We start from the raw sequence: 20,509 nt of genomic DNA, 5'->3' as shown, positions 1-20,509 counted from the left end.
ATTACTTTTCTGTGATTGTGGTTTTCCTTCTGTCTGCCCTCTGAGGGATAAGGATAAGAGGCATATAACAGTTAAAAAAAGAATTTTAAAAGCTCATTGCTATAAAATGGGAAAAATATTGAATTACAATGTTTATATAATACTAGTGTTCTATACATCATATACATAGAAAATCAGAAACTAATAGAAATTTTCTAAAATAATGCAAATGAAGAGTACTAAGTGACGTTAATGTGAACTTTAGTCATAAAAAATGAAAATTGTGGTAGATTCTCTGTTTAAATAGAATTGCTAACATTATATTAAAAACTTTCTCCAATTATTCATTATATTAAATTGTTCTAAGAATGCCTGCTTACTTTGGTAAAATTATTCACTACATATGTTCAGGAATCAAGCAAACTGCCTAAACTTTATTTTTAGAATTTATGTGTTAGAGATTTAAAAGCAAAGTATAGCTTAAATTCACCCAAGATATTGTTGTATTTCTGGATAAACCAGCTCTCTCTGTTAACTCAATGACTATAGCCATTGAATGAATTTTAAATTAAAAATAGACAAGCTCCTGATAAAACAAATGAAGAAAAGATGTTCAAAGTCAAAACTGAAAGATGGAACTTCTCTGAAATAAGATCTTCCCTAACAATGTAAATCTTACATAAAAAGCAGAATTTATACATTCTTTCACCAAATGAACATACAACCAATTAGTAAGTAGCTGATTTTTACATGAATCTTTATTACATGTTGGTTAAAGTCACAGAACCAGATGATTTCACTGCAGAAATGTGTGCAATATATAAAAAAGAATCAATGGATAAGAGGGTAGCAGAGGATGAGATGGCTGGACAGCATCACCAATTCAATGGACATGAAATTGGGCAAACTCTGGGAGATAGTGATGGCCAGGGAGGCCTGGTGTGCTGCAGTTCATAAGGTCACAAGGAGTCGGACACGACTTGGTGACTGAACAACAACAAAGTTAGTCAGACTTACAGAGGTCAGTCAGTCCAGTTGCTTAGTCGTGTCCGACTCTTTGCGACCCCATGAATCGCAGCACGCCAGGCCTCCCTGTCCATCACCAACCCCTGGAGTTCACCCAAACCCATGTCCATTGAGTCGGTGATGCCATACAACCATCTCATCCTCTGTTATCCCCTTCTCCTCCTGCCCTCAATCTTTCCCAGTATCTGGGTCTCTTCAATTGAGTCAGCTCTTCACATGAGGTGGCCAAAGTATTGGAGTTTCAGCTTCACATTCAGTCCTTCCAATGAACACCCAGGACTGATCTCCTTTAGGATGGACTGGTTGAACCACCTTGCAGTCTATGGGACTCTCAAGATAAAGTAAAATTAAATTTCCCAGGGAAAGGCAGGAGAGAGAAATAGGGAGTTGGCTTTTCAATGAGTTTTATATAAGAAGATGAAAATAGTTGACAATATAGTTGACAATACTGTTCTGTACACTTAAAAATTGTTAAGAGGGTAGATTTCATGTTATGTGTTTCTTATCACTATAAAAATATTTCTATTGAACAGACATTTTATGGGAAAAGACAAATAAACTAGTAAACAGTAGTCTTAAATGCTGTAAGCATATCCAAAAAGAGGAATCAAGAATGTGAGTACAATTTTAGTTCGTAAATATTTCTGTATTAAAATAGTATATGAGCAAAGAACTGGGGAGCAAGGAGGTAAACATGTGGAATGCCCAAGGCATCCAGTAAGACAGACAAAGAAAAGAGTGAGGATAAAGACTGTGAAGGGAAATCATGCTTGGCTTACTTCAAAACAACACCAAGGACACTGGTGTGACTGACAGGAATGATCAGTGGGGAGGCTGGTGAGTTTTCAGAGACATAGCTGAGGGACAGTACCCTAAAGGCATTTATAAGCTCGCTAAGAACTTTGAATTTAATGCTAGATAAAATGGGAAGCCGTAGAAAGCAGATTAGTGTTTTTAAGGAGAAAGGTGAAATGATCTGCCTTATATTTCAAAGGGATTATTCTATTGTAAGGAGCAGATGTTGTACTGCAAAGCTAGAAGCACAGTCAGTTAGGTGCTTACCGCAATATTGTTATGTGAGAAACACTACAGGTGATGAGAGGTCATCAGCCTCCAGCTGCCATTTCTTCCAGACATTAGGCTCAAAGACTTTCGGACTCTCCAGAGTTTCTTCACAGTTCTTACTTTCATTTCTCATGTGCTAACATAATCCTTTTGCTTCTGCTACATCTTAGATCGAGATCCTGTTTAGAGAGTTAGCAGTCTATTTCAGTTTAAATGTTTTGATATTATTTGATATAGTAATATAGAGTACAGTAAAACAGAGGTTAGAGAAATAGTGAAGAGGGAAAGTTCCTCTCCTATGTCAACACCAGCACCAGAAGAATAAAGAGAGATTTCTACACGGTTTTCCTATTGGCATAGGTCCTCATATTCTGTTAGCAAACAATTATTGAATATAAATGAAATAAAAGAGTTTTCTTATTTTCAGGATGTCTTTTCTTTGCCACAAAAAAAAAGAAGTCAAGGCATTTTTCTTCTACTTATTGCTTTTTACAAATTCACCACCATCTCTCATTAAGTTATCGATGCTTTTCCTCAAATTGTGGCATACTGTGGTCCTATATACTAAATTTTTCATGGCCTGAGTTCTCACCTTTTCAGTTCCCTCACGTTTATTTTAGTAAAAAGTTGGGACCAGCTGCAATGGAGTCACCTAATCAGATTTTTTTAATCCACCATAATTTCTGAATAAGGAAAAAACATCAACACCTTTTCTCCTGAATTTGCAAAGAATTTCCAAGGAGAGGAAAAGAAATCAAAACAGCTGCAAAATGTTACAAACCAAGGGACCATATGAGGTGAGAGTTAAAATGAGAAAAATGTCCACATTACTTTGGGCAATATAACTCCAGGGAAATAGTAACTCAGCATCTGAGAGCTAAATAATTCTACAGAAATAAATATATATTCTGATATTCAAGGGGAAAATGACATCATGGAGAGACCGGGTCTATTAAAACACACATTTGTAGACATGTCAGTGTGAAAATTGCTTTCAGAGAAGGGAAGAGGAGAAAAGCTCGTCTTGTTTATCTAATAATTCTATTGGGTGCTTTTCACTAAAAGAGAATCATCCATACATTTATAATAGCAAGAATGTGAATTGCAATACATTTCAAATTACATGAGAAACTAGAGAAAATCTCTCAGTTTCAGGTCATTGAGTAATGCTTTCTTGTTTAGTGTTTGCCCCTAAATTTTGTGATTTTATGAATAATTTAGAACAATGACTTTACCTTCTTTTTTTACCACTGCACTTGGCAAGTTTCCACTTCATTTTTGTTGCAAAGAAACAGCTGAGGTTCTTAGAATGGAAATAATATTTAGAATGTATTTTTTTCATAACAAAGAATATTATGAAAGAGTCAACTAAGATATAGTTTAGAGGTTCTCAATACAGATACTTGGAGAAGGAAATGGCAACCCACTCCAGTATTTTTGCCTAGAGAATCCCGTGGACAGAGGAGCCTGGTGGGCTGCCGTCCATGGGGTCGCACAGAGTCGGACACTACTGAGTGACTTAGCATGCATGCATGCATTAGAGAAGGAAATGGCAACCCACCCCAGTATTCTTGCCTGGAGAATCCCAGCGACAGAGGTGCCTGGTGGGCTGCCGTCTATGCGGTTGCAAAGAGTCAGACAGGACTAAAGTGACTTAGCAGCAGCAGCAGCAATACAGATACTAACAGATTTAGCCTCAAGGAAAAACAGCATCTTGGTAACTGTAAGAGAAAGAAGATAACATTGAGCCAGATGAGAAAGGTGATTCAACTCAGTTACAGATCTGTCACCCAAAGCAAAACAAAGTCAAGCCTGAATGAAGCTGCTATTGATACTGAAACATTTATTTGATACATAGAGATAGTATCAGACAAGTATGGCCATGTGAGTGATTTTATTTTACAGACTTCAGCTACTGGAGGGCTTCCCCAGGGACTCAGTAAAGAACCTGCCTGCAGTGCGAGTTCGATCCCTGGGTCGGGAAGATCCCCTGGAGGAGGGCATGGCAACCCACTCCAGTATTCTTGCCTGGAGGATCCCATGGACAGAGGAGCCTGGAGGGCTACAGTCCATGGGGTCACAGAGGGTCAGACACGACTGAGTGACTAAGCACACATGGACACACTAGTTACTGAAACATGTAACCACAAGGCACTAGGTGACTTATGAGTATATCAATCAAACACTTGGGAGAGTAATGTAGATCCAGCAGGGGAACCGCACTGATATGTAATCAAGGCAAAATGAATTATAACTAATGGGAAAATCCATTAGACTTGGTTAGTAAGAAACTGATGATTCATTGTGAACCATGATGCTGGACTTAGAGCAGCAATCCTATTTCCAGATCTGCCTGAATTCTGGTTCAATCTTCTCAAATGCTTTCAGCCTTTGGCAGGGACTAGCTCAATACTGAAGGTAGTTGAGTGTGCAGGTGTCTACCTGGAGCTGCAAAAGGCCAGGAGAAGCACTATTTAATACTTGGAAAACCTGACCTAGAGTTAATATCAGTCCCATTTCAAATGGAAAAGAAGCGTAATTATAAGAAGCTGTTATCCAATAACTGATGGATAATTCCTTTCTTCACCAAAGTCTTCATTCAGTAGCAATCTTACCACCAACCTCCCAGATAATCTCAAGGGTTCAAGGAAACTAAAAGCAGCTTCCTGTTGATAAAACTAGGAAATCTGATATTGTGCAAGAAGGAAATTATTCTATGTCTTGCTATGACTTTCTTCTAATGTAACCTGCAATCCCTAAGCACCAATCAAAACTGATGCAAATTTTCTAAGAAATTTTCCTTGCATTTCAGTAAGTTCTTTGTGTTTCTGACGTGTGTATTGTCAGGCGTTTAGGTTAGCAGTATGGCTTTCCAAACTTAAATCTATCCCTATCCTCTACCATTATCTTCACTTCTCCCCAAAATTAGCACATTGTTCATAAATGTTCATTAACCCGAACTAAACATATAATTGTTCCAAGTTCCTCAACCTACATAAACACCACATATCTACACTCACCTACAACAGCATAAGATAACTTTTTATGTCAGTTACATATTGCTAACAATTGCTCAAACATCATACCCAAGCTTCACATTAGACATCAAAACTTGCCAAAATACACATATTTAATTTTATAATTTGTATGGAAATACAAAGCACCTCAAATAGCCAAAGTAATATTGAGAAAGAAGAATGGAACTGGAGGAATCAACCTGCCTGACTTCAGGCTCTACTACAAAGCCACAGTCATCAAGACAGTATGGTACTGGCACAAAGACAGAAATATAGATCAATGGAACAGAATAGAAAGCCCAGAGATAAATCCACGAACCTATGGACATCTTATCTTCGACAAAGGGGGCAAGAATATACAATGGAAAAAGGACAACCTCTTTAACAAGTGGTGCTGGGAAAACTGGTCAACCACTTGTAACAGAATGAAACTAGAACACTTTCTAACACCATACACAAAAATAAACTCAAAATGGATTAAAGATCTAAATGTAAGACCAGAAACTATAAAACTCCTAGAGGAGAACATAGGCAAAACACTCTCCAACATAAATCACAGCAGGATCCTCTATGACCCACCTCCCAGAATATTGGAAAGAAAAGCAAAAATAAACAAATGGGACCTAATTAAAATTAAAAGCTTCTGCACAACAAAGGAAACTATAAGTAAGGTGAAAAGACAGCCTTCAGAATGGAAGAAAATAATAGCAAATGAAGCAATGGAAAAAGAATTCATCTCAAAAATATACAAGCAACTCCTGCAGCTCAATTCCAGAAAAATAAAAGACCCAACCAAAAAGTGGGCCAAAGAACTAAACAGACATTTCTCCAAAGAAGACATACAGATGGCTAACAAACACATGAAAAGATGCTCAACATCACTCATTATCATAGAAACGCAAATCAAAACCACAATGAGGTACCATTACACGCCAGTCAGAATGGCTGCTACCCAAAAGTCTACAAGCAATAAATGCTGAAGAGGGTGTGGAGAAAAGGGAAGCCTCTTACACTGTTGGTGGGAATGCAAACTAGTACAGCCACTATGGAGAACAGTGTGGAGATTCCTTAAAAAACTGGAAATAGAACTGCCATGTGACCCAGCAATCCCACTCCTGGGTATACACACTGAGGAAACCAGATCTGAAAGAGACACATGCACCCCAATGTTCATTGCAGCACTGTTTATAATAGCCAGGACATGGAAGCAACCTAGATGCCCATCAGCAGACGAATGGATAAGGAAGCTGTGGTACATATACACAATGGAATATTACTCAGCCATTAAAAAGAATACATTTGAATCAGTTCTAATGAGGTGGATGAAACTGGAGCCTATTATACAGAGTGAAGTAAGCCAGAAAGAAAAACACAAATACAGTATACTAACGCATATGTATGGAATTTAGAAAGATGGTAACGACAACCCTGTATGTGAGACAGCAAGAGAGACACAAATGTATTGAACAGTCTTTTGGACTCTGCGGGAGAGGGTGAAGGCGGGATGATATGGGAGAATGGCATTGAAACATGTAAATTATCATATGTGAAATGAATCACCAGTCCAGGTTTGATGCATGATACAGGATGCTCGGGCTGGTGCACTGGGATGACCCAGAGGGAAGGGACGGGGAGGGAGGTGAGAGGAGGGTTCAGGATGGGGAACACATGTACACCCATGGCAGATTCAAGTCAATGTATGGCAAAACCAATACAATATTGTAAAGTAAAATAAATTAATCAATTAATATAAATAAATAAATAAAAACAATGTATAGCAAGTGCAAACAGAACCCAATAAATGCTTTAGTTTATTGCAATACCTGCAAAATATTAATCGTTCTCCTGATATTGCGTTCAAATGAAAAAGATTTTATCTAACTTGAAAAACAAGGTGTTTTGCTATGTTTATTGAACTGAAGTGTAATTGAATAGAACTCATGTTCTAAGTTTTTCCTCAATGTTAAAATTAAATGTTCTTCCATGTGATTCTTTGTTTGTATTCTTTTCTATTTTGTTGTTAGAATTTGCCTCTGCTACTATGATCCATTTAACATTCTAAGCTGTCTGCTCTTTTTGAATGTATGTATATTTTTGATAAGAACCTCAAAGTTTCAACCTTTGGGCTAGAAACATTTTTGAAAAACAAATAGTATTTGTAGTGAATCACATATTTTAGCAAAAATTTGCCTGTAGAAATATAGCCTCAACCGAAACACCTAATAGCTGACTGACATTTACAATGGCCAAGTATACTCTCTATTCTCAATATTTTATTTTCGAGCATATATACTGGGTATAGGAAAATTGGACAAGGTCAATTGTCTTCAGTCTCCACTTCACTTGTTTTTCACTTCTTTTTTAAACTATGTTGCAATATCTACCTTTATAATATCACATATACATTAAATGTAGAGTTATAACACTCTACTTCTTTCAAATTTGGATTGAGCTATGTATAAAAGAGGTCTTAGTGACCTAGATAACCAAAATGGTATGGTCACTCACCTAGAGCCAGACACCCTGGACTGTGAAGTAAAGTGGGCCTTAGGAAGTATAACTACGAACAAACCTAGTGAAAATTATGGAATTCCAGCTGAGCTATTTCAAATCCTAAAAGAAGATGCTATTAAAGTGTTGCACTCAATATGCCAGAAAATTTGGAAAACTCAGCAGTGGCCACAGGACTGGAAAAGGTCAGTTTTCATTCTAATCCCAAAGAAGGAAAATGCCAAAGAATATCCAAACTGCCACACAACTGTGTTCATTTTCAAATGCTAGCAAGATAACTCTCGAAATCCTTCAAGCTAGCTTTCAACAGTATGTGAAGGAAAAACTTCCAGATGCAAAAGCTGGATTTAGAAAAGGCAGAGGAACCAGAGTTCAAATTGCTAATATCAATTGGATCAAATAAAAAGCAAGATAATTCCAGAAAATATCTACTTCTGCTTCATTGACTATGCTATAGCTTTTGACTGTGCAGATCACAACAAACTGTAGAAAACTCTTCAAGAGATGGGAATACCAGGCCACCTTACCAGCCTCCTGAGAAACCTGTATGCAGGTCAAGAAGCAACAGTTAGAACCTTAAATTGAACAATGAACTGGCTTAAAATTGGGAAAGGAGTACATTAAGGCTGTATATTGTCACCCTGCTTATTTAACTTATATGCAGAGTATATCATGTGAAATGCTTGGCTGAAATCAAGATTTCTAGGAGGAATAACAATCTCAGATTTTCAGATCATACCAACCTAATGGCAGAAAATGAAGAGGGACTGAAGAGTCTCCTGATGGATGTAAAATAGGAGAGTGAAAAAAACTGGCTTAAAACTCAACATTCAAAAAACTAGGATGATGGCATCTAGTCCCATCACTTCATGGCAAATAGATGGGGAAACAATGGAAAACGTGACAGATTTTACAAAACCACTGCAGACAGAGACTGCAGCCATGAAATTAAAAGATGCTTGCTCCTTGAAACCAACCTAGGTATTTTGCTGACAAAGGTTGGTCTAGTCAAAGCTATGGTTTTTCTAGTAGTCATGTACAGATGTGAGAGTTGGACCACAAAGAAGGCTGAGCACTGAGGATATGATACTTTAGAACTGTGGTGTTGGAGAAGACTCTTGACGGTCCCTTGGACAGCAAGGAGATCAAACCAGTCAATTCTAAAGGAAATCAACCCTGAATATTCTTTGGAAGGACTGACGGCTGAAGCTCTAATACTTGGCCACCTGATGCAAAGAGCTGCCTTGTTGGAAAAGACTCTGATGCTGGGAAAGATTGAATGCAGGAGGAGAAGGGAATGACAGAGAATGAGATGGTTGGATGGCATCACTGACTCAATGGACATGATTTTGAGCAAACTCCAGGAGATGGTGAAGGACAGGGAAGCCTGGCATGCTATAGGCCATGGGGTTGCAAAGAGTCAGACATGACTTAGCAACTAAACAGCTGATAATGGCATAAGAATTAGCATTTCAACCATTATTCATCTACTTCATTTTCCTTCTTACTTTCTGAATTTCTGCATCATTGTTCACCTTCACATCAATTGTATATGACACAGTAATTTCATATCTTATATTACCTAACTTTAAAGTATTATTAGAATTTATACATCTACAATTTTCCTCTGCTTCTGGGAAAATACACTTTCATTGGAGCCTGTTTTCTTATCCTTTTTCAAGACTGATTCACAATTATTGTTCAAAGTCCTGGTCCCTGAAATAAGTAAAAATTTTCACTAAATTATTTCATTTAACGTGTCATGTTTTCTCATCTGGATTCAATAGGAAATACTAATAGCATTCCTCAGCTAAACAATAAGCGTTGGGAGTGCATCCAGTTAATGCTATGTTTCTTAAATTCTTCTCTGATCCAGAATAACAAATACAATTGGGTGAGAAGTGGAGAAAAGAAATTAAGTGTATCTACATCTGCAAGCAACTGTTGCAGCCACTTTGTCAAGGGTAAAACAATCATCAATGAGCAATACAGATTGTTTGTCACCAGAATAACTGAATCAAGAAGTTCCAATTCATTGATTTCTTTCATTCCCATATGCTTAAACATCTGGGACACAAAGAAACAGTGCATGTATGTTAATAGGCAATGCAGTGGTAATGACTTCTACCTAAACTAGAAACAGTTATCCATTTTTTCTTTAATATCTAATTTTACATTAAAATACTTCAGATGAATTCTGATGGAAACTCAGGAAGAACAAAGAAATACATGAATACAAAAGATATGTAGCAGTGGAAGAAAGTGAGAGCTTAAAATTTTTTACAAGGACAGTATTGTTAGATAAGCTTTTGATAATTTTGATTTGAAATGCTATACAGCTAACAAAGTATAATCAACTTTTAAATATGTATTTTTAAAAATTCAACAGCTAGGGTTTATGGCAATAAAGAATTTAGAGAATGTTAGATTGGATCTTAGGTTTATTTCATGTTTATTTCTCTTGTCAGATAGTACCACATTTCATCAGGTGTTCAGTAAGTAAACATTCAATCTGTGAAAACTATCACATGAATTATTGTAGAAATATAGTAGGAAATACACATGTGGCTCATTGTATTTTCAAGTTTATAAGTCTGTGTGAAGACTACACTATATGTGTGTAATTATGCTCATAATTGATTTTTAAAACATGCAAGTTAATAATATGGACTGAGTGCATAAGTATGGGGGCACAGCATGAAGCAATGACCATGCAAGTGAGAGTGATCAAGAAAGGGCCTTGGAGGAAGTGAACTCTAAGCTGAATTATATTTACTTATTTAACACTCAATATTTTCTAATTACAAAAATAGTATGTTCTCATGGTAGCAAGTTTGCAAATTCAAAATTTGTGACTTAAAAGAAATTAAGAATCTACTGTCCAAAGATAATCACTATTCAGATTCCACTATTTTCCCCCAATTTTGTTCTTTGACTTTCCTTTTACATGGCTACCATAATATTACATATTTAGAATTATAACATTCTTTATGTTTCAGCAGGGTCTTAAGGTACAGACATTGAGTGATACAAATGCCTCATTAAAATCAAGTTTAATGCCATTCAAAATGTGTCATATTCATAAATCATTTGCCTACAGCTGAACATTAAGGTTTTTCAAAATTTTTGTTAAGACAAATAACTTTAAAAATCATCATTATTTATGCCGTTTTACCCTAGTATTATTTTTTAAGGTAGACTTCATGATCAGAGGTCATGATCATTTTAAGGTTCCATATATCTCTATACCGTCAGCAAAAACAAGACCAGGAGCTGGCTGTGGCTCAGATCATGAACTCCTTATTGCAAAATTCAGAATTAAATTGAAGAAAGTAAGGAAAACCACTAGACCATTCAGGTATGACCTAAATCATCCCTTACGATTATACAGTGGAAGTGACAAATAGATTCAAGGGATTAGGTTTGATAGACAGAGTGCCTGAAGAACTATGAACAGAGATTTGTAACATTGTACAGGAAGCAGTGATCAAGACCACCCTCAAGAAAAAGAAAAGCAAAAAGCAAATGGTTGTCTGAGGAGACCTTACAAATAGCTGAGAATAGAAGAGAAGCAAAAGGCAAAATAAAAAAGGAAAGATACATCCATCTGAACGCAGAATTCCAAAGAACAGCAAGGGGAGATAAGAAAACCTTCCTCAGTGATCAATGCAAAGAAATAGAGGAAAACAATAGAATGGGAAAGACTAGGGATCTCTTCAAGAAAATTAGATATACCAAACGAACAAAGCTAGTGGAGGTGATGGAATTCCAGTTGAGCTATTTCAAATCCTAAAAGATGATGCTATGAAAGTGCTGCACTCAATATGCCAGCAAATTTGGAAAACTCAGCAGTGGCCACTGGACTGGAAAAGGTCAGTTTTCATTCCAATCCCTATGAAAGGCAATGCCAAAGAATGCTCAAACTACTGCACAGTTGCACTCTTCTCACACGTTAGCAAAGATAGCTCAAAATTCTCCAAGCTAGGCTTCAACAATACACAAACCATGAACTCCCAGATGTTTGAGCTGGATTTAGAAAAGGCAGAGGAACCAGAGATCAAATTGCCAACAACTGTTGGTTCATCGCAAATGCAAGAGAGTTCCAGAAAAACATCTGGTTTATTGACTACACCAAAGCCTTTGACTGTGTGCATCACAACAAACTGGAAAATTCTTAAAGAGATGGGTATATCAGACCACCTTACCTGCTTCCTGAGAAATCTGTATGCAGCTCAAGAAGCAACAGTTAGAACCAGACAGGGAACAGCAGACTGGCTCCAAATTGGGAAAGGAGTACATCAAGGCTGTATATTGTCACCCTGCTTATTTAACTTATACATCATGCAAAATGCCAAGCTAGATTCTAGCACAAGCTAGAATCAAGATTGCAGGGAGAAATATCAATAACCTTAGATACTCAGATGACACCACCCTTATGGAAGAAAGCAAAGAGGAACTAAAGAGCCTCTTAATGAAAGCGAAAGAGGAGACTGAAAAAGCTGGCTTAAAACTCATCACTCAAAAAACTAAGATCATGGCATCCAGCCCCATTACTTCATGGCAAATAGATGAGGAAACAATGGAAACACTGACAAACTTTATTTTCTGGGGCTCCAAAATCACTGCAGATGGTGACTGCAGCCATGAAATTTAAAGATGCTTGCTCCTTGAAAGAAAACCTATAACCAACCTAGACAGCATATTAAAGAGAAAAGACATTATTTGCCGAAAATGGTCCATCTAGTCAAAGCTATGGTTTTTCCAGTAGTCATGTATGGAGGTGAAGGTTGGAATCTAAAGAAAGCTGAGTGCCAAAGAATTGATGCTTTTGAACTGTGGTGTTGGAGAAGACTCTTGAGAGTCCCTTGGACAAAAAGGAGATCAAACCAGTCAATCCTTAAGGAAATCAACCCTCAATATTCATTGGAAGGACTGATGCTGAAGCTGAATATCCAATACTTTGGCCATCTGATGTGAAGAGCAGATTCATTAGAAAAGACCCTGATGCTGGGGAAGATTGAAAGCACGAGGAGAAAGAGAATGACAGAGGATGAGATGGTTGGATGGCATCACCAACTCAATGGACATGAGCTTGAGCAAGCTCCGGTAGTTGGTGACGGACAGTTCTGGAAACCTGGCATGACGCAGCCCATGGGGTCACAAGGAGTCAGACACGAATGAGTTACTGAACTGAACTGGTATCAGTATTATATAAGTAATAAAAGCTATCACTTCTTTGTAATTACTTATTTTTGTTTTATATTTGATTGCATTGATCTGAATTCTCAGAAATATCAAATGCTAATTATTAACTCTAAGATTCCTGCTCATTCAATAGTAATGAATTTAATAAAATGATACTGTTCAGAAATTTTATTGGCATGCTTGATATATCTTTAAGGATACTGGTACTTCTACTTTTCAAGAAATTTTTTGTTTCATTTTAAATCAGAAATCAATCTTGAGTTTTGCTCAATAACTTTATAATATTTATTCCAATTTTTACATTACTTTACTTTAACTCAATGTCCCCATTGAAACATCACTTTTATGTAACAGAATAAGAGTGACCTCAGCACACACTGTGAGATATCAATACACTGATATTCAGCTGCATTAAAAATGCAAAATATCCACACAGATATTCCCAGTACCCAATGTGTCACAGCTTGAAAAACTTTGTGATTTTCCAGATAACAAATAACAAAAATTTGTATTAAGATGTGGCAATGGAAATGGTAATGAAAGGATAGATACTAAATACATTTCAAAGGAGTAAGAACTGGCTAGACTTGACAAACAGTTACACAAGGCATGGAAGAATCAGGAAGCAAAAGAGTCTATAAGGATTATGAACCAAAGTGAATGGGAATAATATAGCATCATTTTTAACGGAAAGTTTCAACCTTAGGAACTGAGGCACACAAAGTGTCACAAGGATGTACTGCTGTTAATAAAGTCTCATAATTATGAATAATTTAGTTTTCATGAATTAAAGAGGATTTTCAAGTTTACCCCCACATGCAACAACTTGTTGGACTATCCTACTCCATCTACTCAGAATTAGTGCTCCCTGCACTTTGCACTTGATTCTTTAAGATTCCTTCTTCTGAAATGTGAATCTCTTTTTCATGTTTATAGCTGCAATACCCAGTAGAAGCACAAAACCTAGTTCAGTTACAAAATGGATGGTCTCTGAGGCCAAAACAGTCTTCTGCATTTCACTGAGAAATTTATATTAATTCACATTTCTTTGACAATTAATTTTTATTGATATTAATGAGGATGGGCTATTAATTCACTACTGCTATTGTATCTGTTTTGTAAAAGATATACATGGCTGGCAGAAAAGAAAATACTTAAAAGATAAATTATATGCTTTCTTGAAATAAGACTATATTTTTCATGAAACATATTCAGTAAACATATGCTTTCATTAATATATGCTATTATTACAATTACTTTGCTATGTGTTGACTATACTGATGAAATGAGAGGTAGTTTGAAGCTGTAGACTTTCAAAACTGAAAATGTATATATAATGTACAGTGATACATATCATACATCATAGCATCTTATTATTAATACAATTCTTGAGTTCACTGTCATTTTTAAGTTTAATTATCCTAAATATGACTGGGGGATTTTAATGGCTGGCTATAAGTCAAATTATCTTTTCTATTTTTCTAGCATTATTTCAATCTATTCCTGAAAAATTAAATTTTCACTGTTCAGCTAATCAGGATCCCAACATTGTTAATTTCATTACCCAATCTTTCCTGACTGAAATAATGTCAAACTTATTGCAGTCATGCATTTTACACCAGTTTATTATATCTTATTTAAATCTTAAGGAGAATTTCATTTACTTTTCTATCCTTTAATAAAAAAGAATTGAGTACTTTGACCTTAAATGCAAAAATAATGTTTTCCTAAGTAATTTTTCTAGATCCTAAACAAAATAATTTTTAAGGAAAATATTTTAAAAGATAATATTTTAATTTTTTTAAATGAATATTTATTACGAGAATTTGTTAAGAGAGTATTGGAGGTTTTCAACCAAGTGAATATCTTAGGAAAGATAAAATAATGCAGTACCAGTTTTTAAGTTTTGGATACACAGAACCACAGGTATCTATTTAAAACAATAATAATAATAATACCAGAAAAATTCAAAAGGTAGCTGTTTCTCGTGGTTTAGAACATATTTTTGTTTGGGGTTTTGCTCACATATATTTCAAAGTCATCTGCAATGACTGTATTATAGTTTAATTTTTAAAGATAATTTTATTTACATCAAACTTTGTATGTTTCTTTCATTTTACAGCAGAGACTTTGTAATAGTAGAAGCAACTATATTTAAAAATGGATCCTCATAAAACCCTGATTCTGGACTAGTATAGTATGCCTCCTCAGTAATGAAAGCACAAGATTATAGCTGTAAAATTATTTTAAGCACGGCATACATATATCTATCCTTATTTTTTTAATGCAGATCAATAGAAAAAATATATGGTTTTATATGTTGGATTTCAAATTAAGGACTACATTTTAGACATTCTTTCACTTAACAAAATATATCTGTATTCAGAAAAAAATTAGTTGCTGTGAAGCAGAGTAAAATTGATCAAGTATACAAAACATAAGTTAAACTTATTTTTTAGGAGTTATAGATTATTATCCCCGTTTGGATTTTACACCACTATAACTTCACGTATGTGCACGCTCAGTCATGTCCAACTCTTTGCAACCCCAAGGAATGTAGCCCGCCAGGCTCCTCTGTCCATGGAATTCTCCAGGCAAGGATACTGGGGTGGGTTGCCATTTCCTTCTCCAGGGGAATCTTCCTGACCTAGGGATTGAACCCACATTTCTTGCATGTCCTGCATTGGCAGGCAGATTCTTTACCAGTGTCACCTGGGAAACCCTATACATGCAACCACATAAAAATGGTTCTCAAAGTGCAATCTGGGACAACTGGGGGCCCCCAAATTCAAGACTATTTTCATAACAATGAAAATTATTCAGCTCAGTTCATTTCAGTTACTCAGTCACGTCTGACTCTTTGCGACCTCATGGACTGCAGCACAACAGGCTTCCCTGCCCATCACCAACTCCCTGAGCCTACTCAAACTCAGGCGCATCGTGTCAGTGATGCCATCCAACTATCTCATCCTCTGTTGTCTCCTCCTCCTCCTGCCTTCAATTTTTCCCAGAATCAGGGTCTTTTCCAATGAGTTGGTTCTTCGCATCAGATGGCCAAAGTATTAGAGTTTCAGCTTCAGCATCAGTCCTTCCAAAGACCATTTAGAACTGATTTCCTTTAGGACTAGTTGGATCTCCTTGCAGTCCAAGGGACTCTCAAGAGTCTTCGCCAAGACCACAGTTTAATAATGCTAGGAAATTCTTTTCCTTTTGCACTCTCATTCTGCTATAAGTGTGCAATGGGATTTCACAGAGGCTATATATATGTGATATTAGAACAGATTGAATCCAGACACAATATAAGATTCCCAGGATCTTCCATTAAGCCAAGTTTTGAAGAGATTTGCAAAAATATAAAGCACTGTTAATCTTTTTACTGATCTTTTTTTTCCTTTGGAAAATTAGTTATTGTTCAAAGAAGTCATTTGTTTTAGTGTGTAATAAGTTTATTGTCTATTTTAAATGAAGTAATATACAAGTAATTTAAAAACTTTTAATTTCAAATATGATAAATACAGAATGAACACAAATAAAAGTTTTCTAGATTGTAAAGTTGTCCTGACACCAAATAATCTGAGTACACCTATACCACCAAGTTTAAGAAACCACTTGGTGACAGGACTATTTACTTCTTATGTTTGTAATATTAGATCTAGACCTTCTTCTAGACCAGAGATAAGCAAATTTCTTCTCTTGGCCATGCTCAGTCAGCTGTGTTCAACTCTTTATGGCCCCACAGACTCTAGCCCACCAGGCTCCTCTGCCCATGGGATTTTCCCGGCAAGAATACCAGAGTGGGTTGCCATTTCTTCCTCCAAGGGATCTCAGAGAGGGAACTAGCATCTCTTGCATCTCCTGCATTGGCAGACAGATTCTTTACCACTAGCTCCACCTGGGAAACCCCTGTTGGTCATATGGGCCTATAAATATACTTTAGGCTTTGTAGGCCATATAATTTCTACTGCAACTAGTCAAATCTGTCATTATATTGCTGAAGCATCTATAGATACTATGTAAGCAAATGAGTGTGGTGTTATTCAAATAAAACTTTGTTTACTAAGATAGATGGTGGGCCAGATTTAGCCGCAGACTATAAATGACCAACTCTCGCCCTAGTTTCAAATTTACTGTTTACAGTGTGTGTGCATATGTGTACATGGTGTGGAGGAAGAAATCAGAAAGAAAAGTAACATTTATCTCTTATCTCCTTAGCATTTATTAAGAACTATATGCTTTATAAATTATTTAAATGGTTACACTTCTGTGAGTTGGTTATAGATACTAATTGTTAATGCTATTTTATAGATGAGGAAATTATGATATAAAAATATGACATGCAGTAAGTACAAAAGTGACTTGGATTTGAATTCCAGTCTGTCTGACTTTCAGTTTGGCAGCATGCTTGCTATCATCATCAGCACCAGCACCAGGAGCAGTAAAAGCAACAGGGAGCATCTCCACAGTACTTCTTAGTACACAAGATGCATTCACATAGATTACCTCACTGGATCTTCTTACACACACACACAAAGAGCCAAAGCCTCTGCAACAGGTAGAACAAGTGTTACTATTTCCAGTTCACAGAAGGAGAGAATCAGGTTCAGACAGCAAAGCCACAATTCTGACCCATATACTTTTTTGTTCCTAATTCAAATGCTCTGTTTTTATAGATCACTTTGGAGGGTTTACCCATTTTAAGATTTCTGGAAATCAAATATTTCTCCTTTTTTCTTTTTGATAACTAATCTTTTAGCACAAACTTCAAAGTTATAAAATGTCCATTTCTCTGAAATGTACAAAATGGAACACAGAGTAAAAATGTGCATTTTATCTCCATCTCTATGAAATAGAATTCATGCTGAATCAATGGGAAAGCATCAAAGGTCAAAGAGATGGAAAAGACCTCAGCTTAGAATTAGTAACAATTTCAATGAGGTATTCTTCTTTGAAGCAGAAGGTAATGGGGCTACTAGGACATTCAAGTGACCCAGAGTTATAGTGGCTTTCATTCCTTTATACCTACAATAAATGAGAGCAGAAACCATTGCGTCCTGTAGAACTGTGATGGTAATCTGTGAGCCTCTTATTGACCATTTTAAAAGGCCCCGATATACAAGTTGATATATCTCGTGGTGAAATATGTTTAGAACATGATAATGTTAAGGATCCAGTGCGGATAAATATTTGCTTTAGGTTAAGAACAATTTACAAATCTATAAATTGAAATATAGTTTATATATGTTTCTTCTGAAAACACTGATAGCTAATTTAAGAAAGAACATAAATAGAATAAAATCTAACTTTATCATAAGATTATAAAAAATGAAAGTGAAAGGAATATTTAAGGTTCCAAATCCCCAGCATATTTTCCCGATAGGGTCAATTTTAGCTAATACTATCTTTAATGGCCTTCCCTTATCTCACTAGTCCTTGTAATGAGTATTCCCTTGCTGCCCATTAGCTATGCAGAGATCACCCATTGTCTAGATTTTTCTTCTTCTAATTTAATCTTACATGCTTTCCCCCACCCACTCAAAGAGGAGTTCTAGTAAAATAGCAGTAGGGAAGTGAGACAGATCACTTCCAACTTCCATCATCAAGTCTTCAAACATCAGAGGCCAAGAGATGATTATTTAATGAAAAGCAAGTTGACGTTATTTTAGTCTGTAGTATTTAGTATTTTATGCAGTATTTAGTATTTTAGTATGTAGAAGGCAATATATAAGAAGGTATGAAATAATGAAAAATATATAATCTGGTCTCTTCCCCCTGTATCTGGTATGTTTTCTCTTCCCCCTGTATCTGGTATGTTGCTCCTAAATCCTTTATGATGGCCTAAGACAAGTTTCATTGTTGCTGTTCAGTCACTAAATTGTGTCCAACTATTTGTGACCTCATGGACTGCAGCACACCAGGCACCCCTGTCTTCCACTATCTCACGGAATTTGCTCAAATCCATGTCCACTGAATCAGTGATGCTATCTAATCATCTCATCCTCTGCTGCCCCTTTCTCCTTTTGCCTTCAATCTTTCCCAGCATCAGGGTCTTTTCCAATGAGTCAGTTCTTCACAGCAGGTGGCCAAAGTATTAGAGCTTCAGCTTTAGCATCAGTCCTTCCAATGAACATTCAGGGTTGATTTCCTTTAGGATTCACTGGTTTGATCTCCTTGCAGTACAAATGACTCTCCATCACCACAATTCAAAAGCATCGATTCTTCAGTACTCAGTCTTCTTTATGGTACAACTCTCAGATCCATTCATGACTACTGGAAAAATCACAGCTAAGAGAAGCAGAAATATCTTTCTTTTTCTAATATTTGGTCTCTTTGACCTTGTTTTCTGAAGCTCCCAAATTCCTTGGAATTCATTGGACAACAATAGTGTCTTTAGTTCTAAGGAGACAATTCTTGGCAGGCCCATCAATAACTTCAGGTTGGGGGCTAACCACTCAGACCAAGCCATGATTAGAAGCTAGAAACTCAAGGCCTCACCTTTTATACTCCGGGAAGGGGAGAGGGACTGGAGACTGAGTTAATCATTGATCATGTTTATGTGATGAAGTGAAGTGAAGTGAAAGTTGCTCAGTCATATCCAACTCTGTGACCCCATGGACTGTACAGTCCATGGAATTCTCTAGGCCAGAATACTGGAGTGGGTAGCCTTTCCCTTCTCCAGGGGATCTTCCCAAACCAGGGATTGAACCCAGGTCTTCTGCATTGCAGGGGTATTCTTGACCAGCTGAGCCACAAGGGAAGTCTATGTGATGAAGCCTCCATAAAAAACTCCAAAATACAGAGCTGGGAGAGCTTCTGGGTTGACGAATACATCCAGGTGCTCAGAGGGTGGCACACTCCAAATAGAGGGAGACAGACACTGGTGTACTCAGAACTCTCCTGTACCTTGCTCTACATATCTCTTCATCCGGCTATTTATCTATATCATTAATTATATCTTTTATAATAAACCAGTAAACATAAGTAAGTTTCCCTGCGTTCTGTGAGCCATTCCAACAAATAGTAAAACTCAAGGAAGAGATTATGGGAATCTTGGTGTATACAGCCTGACAGAAGTACAGTGACAACCGGAATTTATGCTTGGCATCTGAAGTGGGGGAAGTCTTGTGGGACAGAGCCCTTTACTTGTCAGAGATGAAGCTAGTGATATATCGAGGCAGATAGTGTCAGAACTGAATTGAATTATGGGACATCCATCTGGTGTTGGAGGACTGCTTGATGTGTGGAAAACCCACATATCTGATGTCAGAAGTGAAGTAGGTAGTGGTGTGAGAATAGAGGACACACAAAGCATATTTTTGCAACTTAGAAGAAAAAATTAAGTTACATACCCGGTAAAACTTTGATCCTGCAACGATTAATCAATTACAGAAAACCGAAAGAGTAGCAGAAACCAAATTGCTCAAATCACTAAATTCAGCAAAACACCTGGCAACCTACCACAATAACCAAAATCTCCCCAGCAGGGTTGAAGCCTAGGTGGTCTAATAGGTGTTTTCCGTCATAATTTTCACACTTCTCTGATAATTGTAACTTTGCTTTCCTGCTATGTTATACTTCCCATTCTGAGAAACTACTTAGAATTCTTGAGTGAAATCTTGTAGAAATCAAGCTGAGAGGACTCTGAGAAGAAATGGTGAATGCTGAGCTATTCAGCCACTTGTGATTATTTTATTTAAAGCCAAATATTA

Source organism: Odocoileus virginianus, chromosome 6 (genome assembly GCF_023699985.2).
Source record: "Odocoileus virginianus isolate 20LAN1187 ecotype Illinois chromosome 6, Ovbor_1.2, whole genome shotgun sequence".
NCBI classification, from domain to species: domain Eukaryota; kingdom Metazoa; phylum Chordata; class Mammalia; order Artiodactyla; family Cervidae; genus Odocoileus; species Odocoileus virginianus.
The sequence above is the reverse complement of the archived record's forward strand: the minus strand, read 5'-3'. Positions refer to the sequence as shown.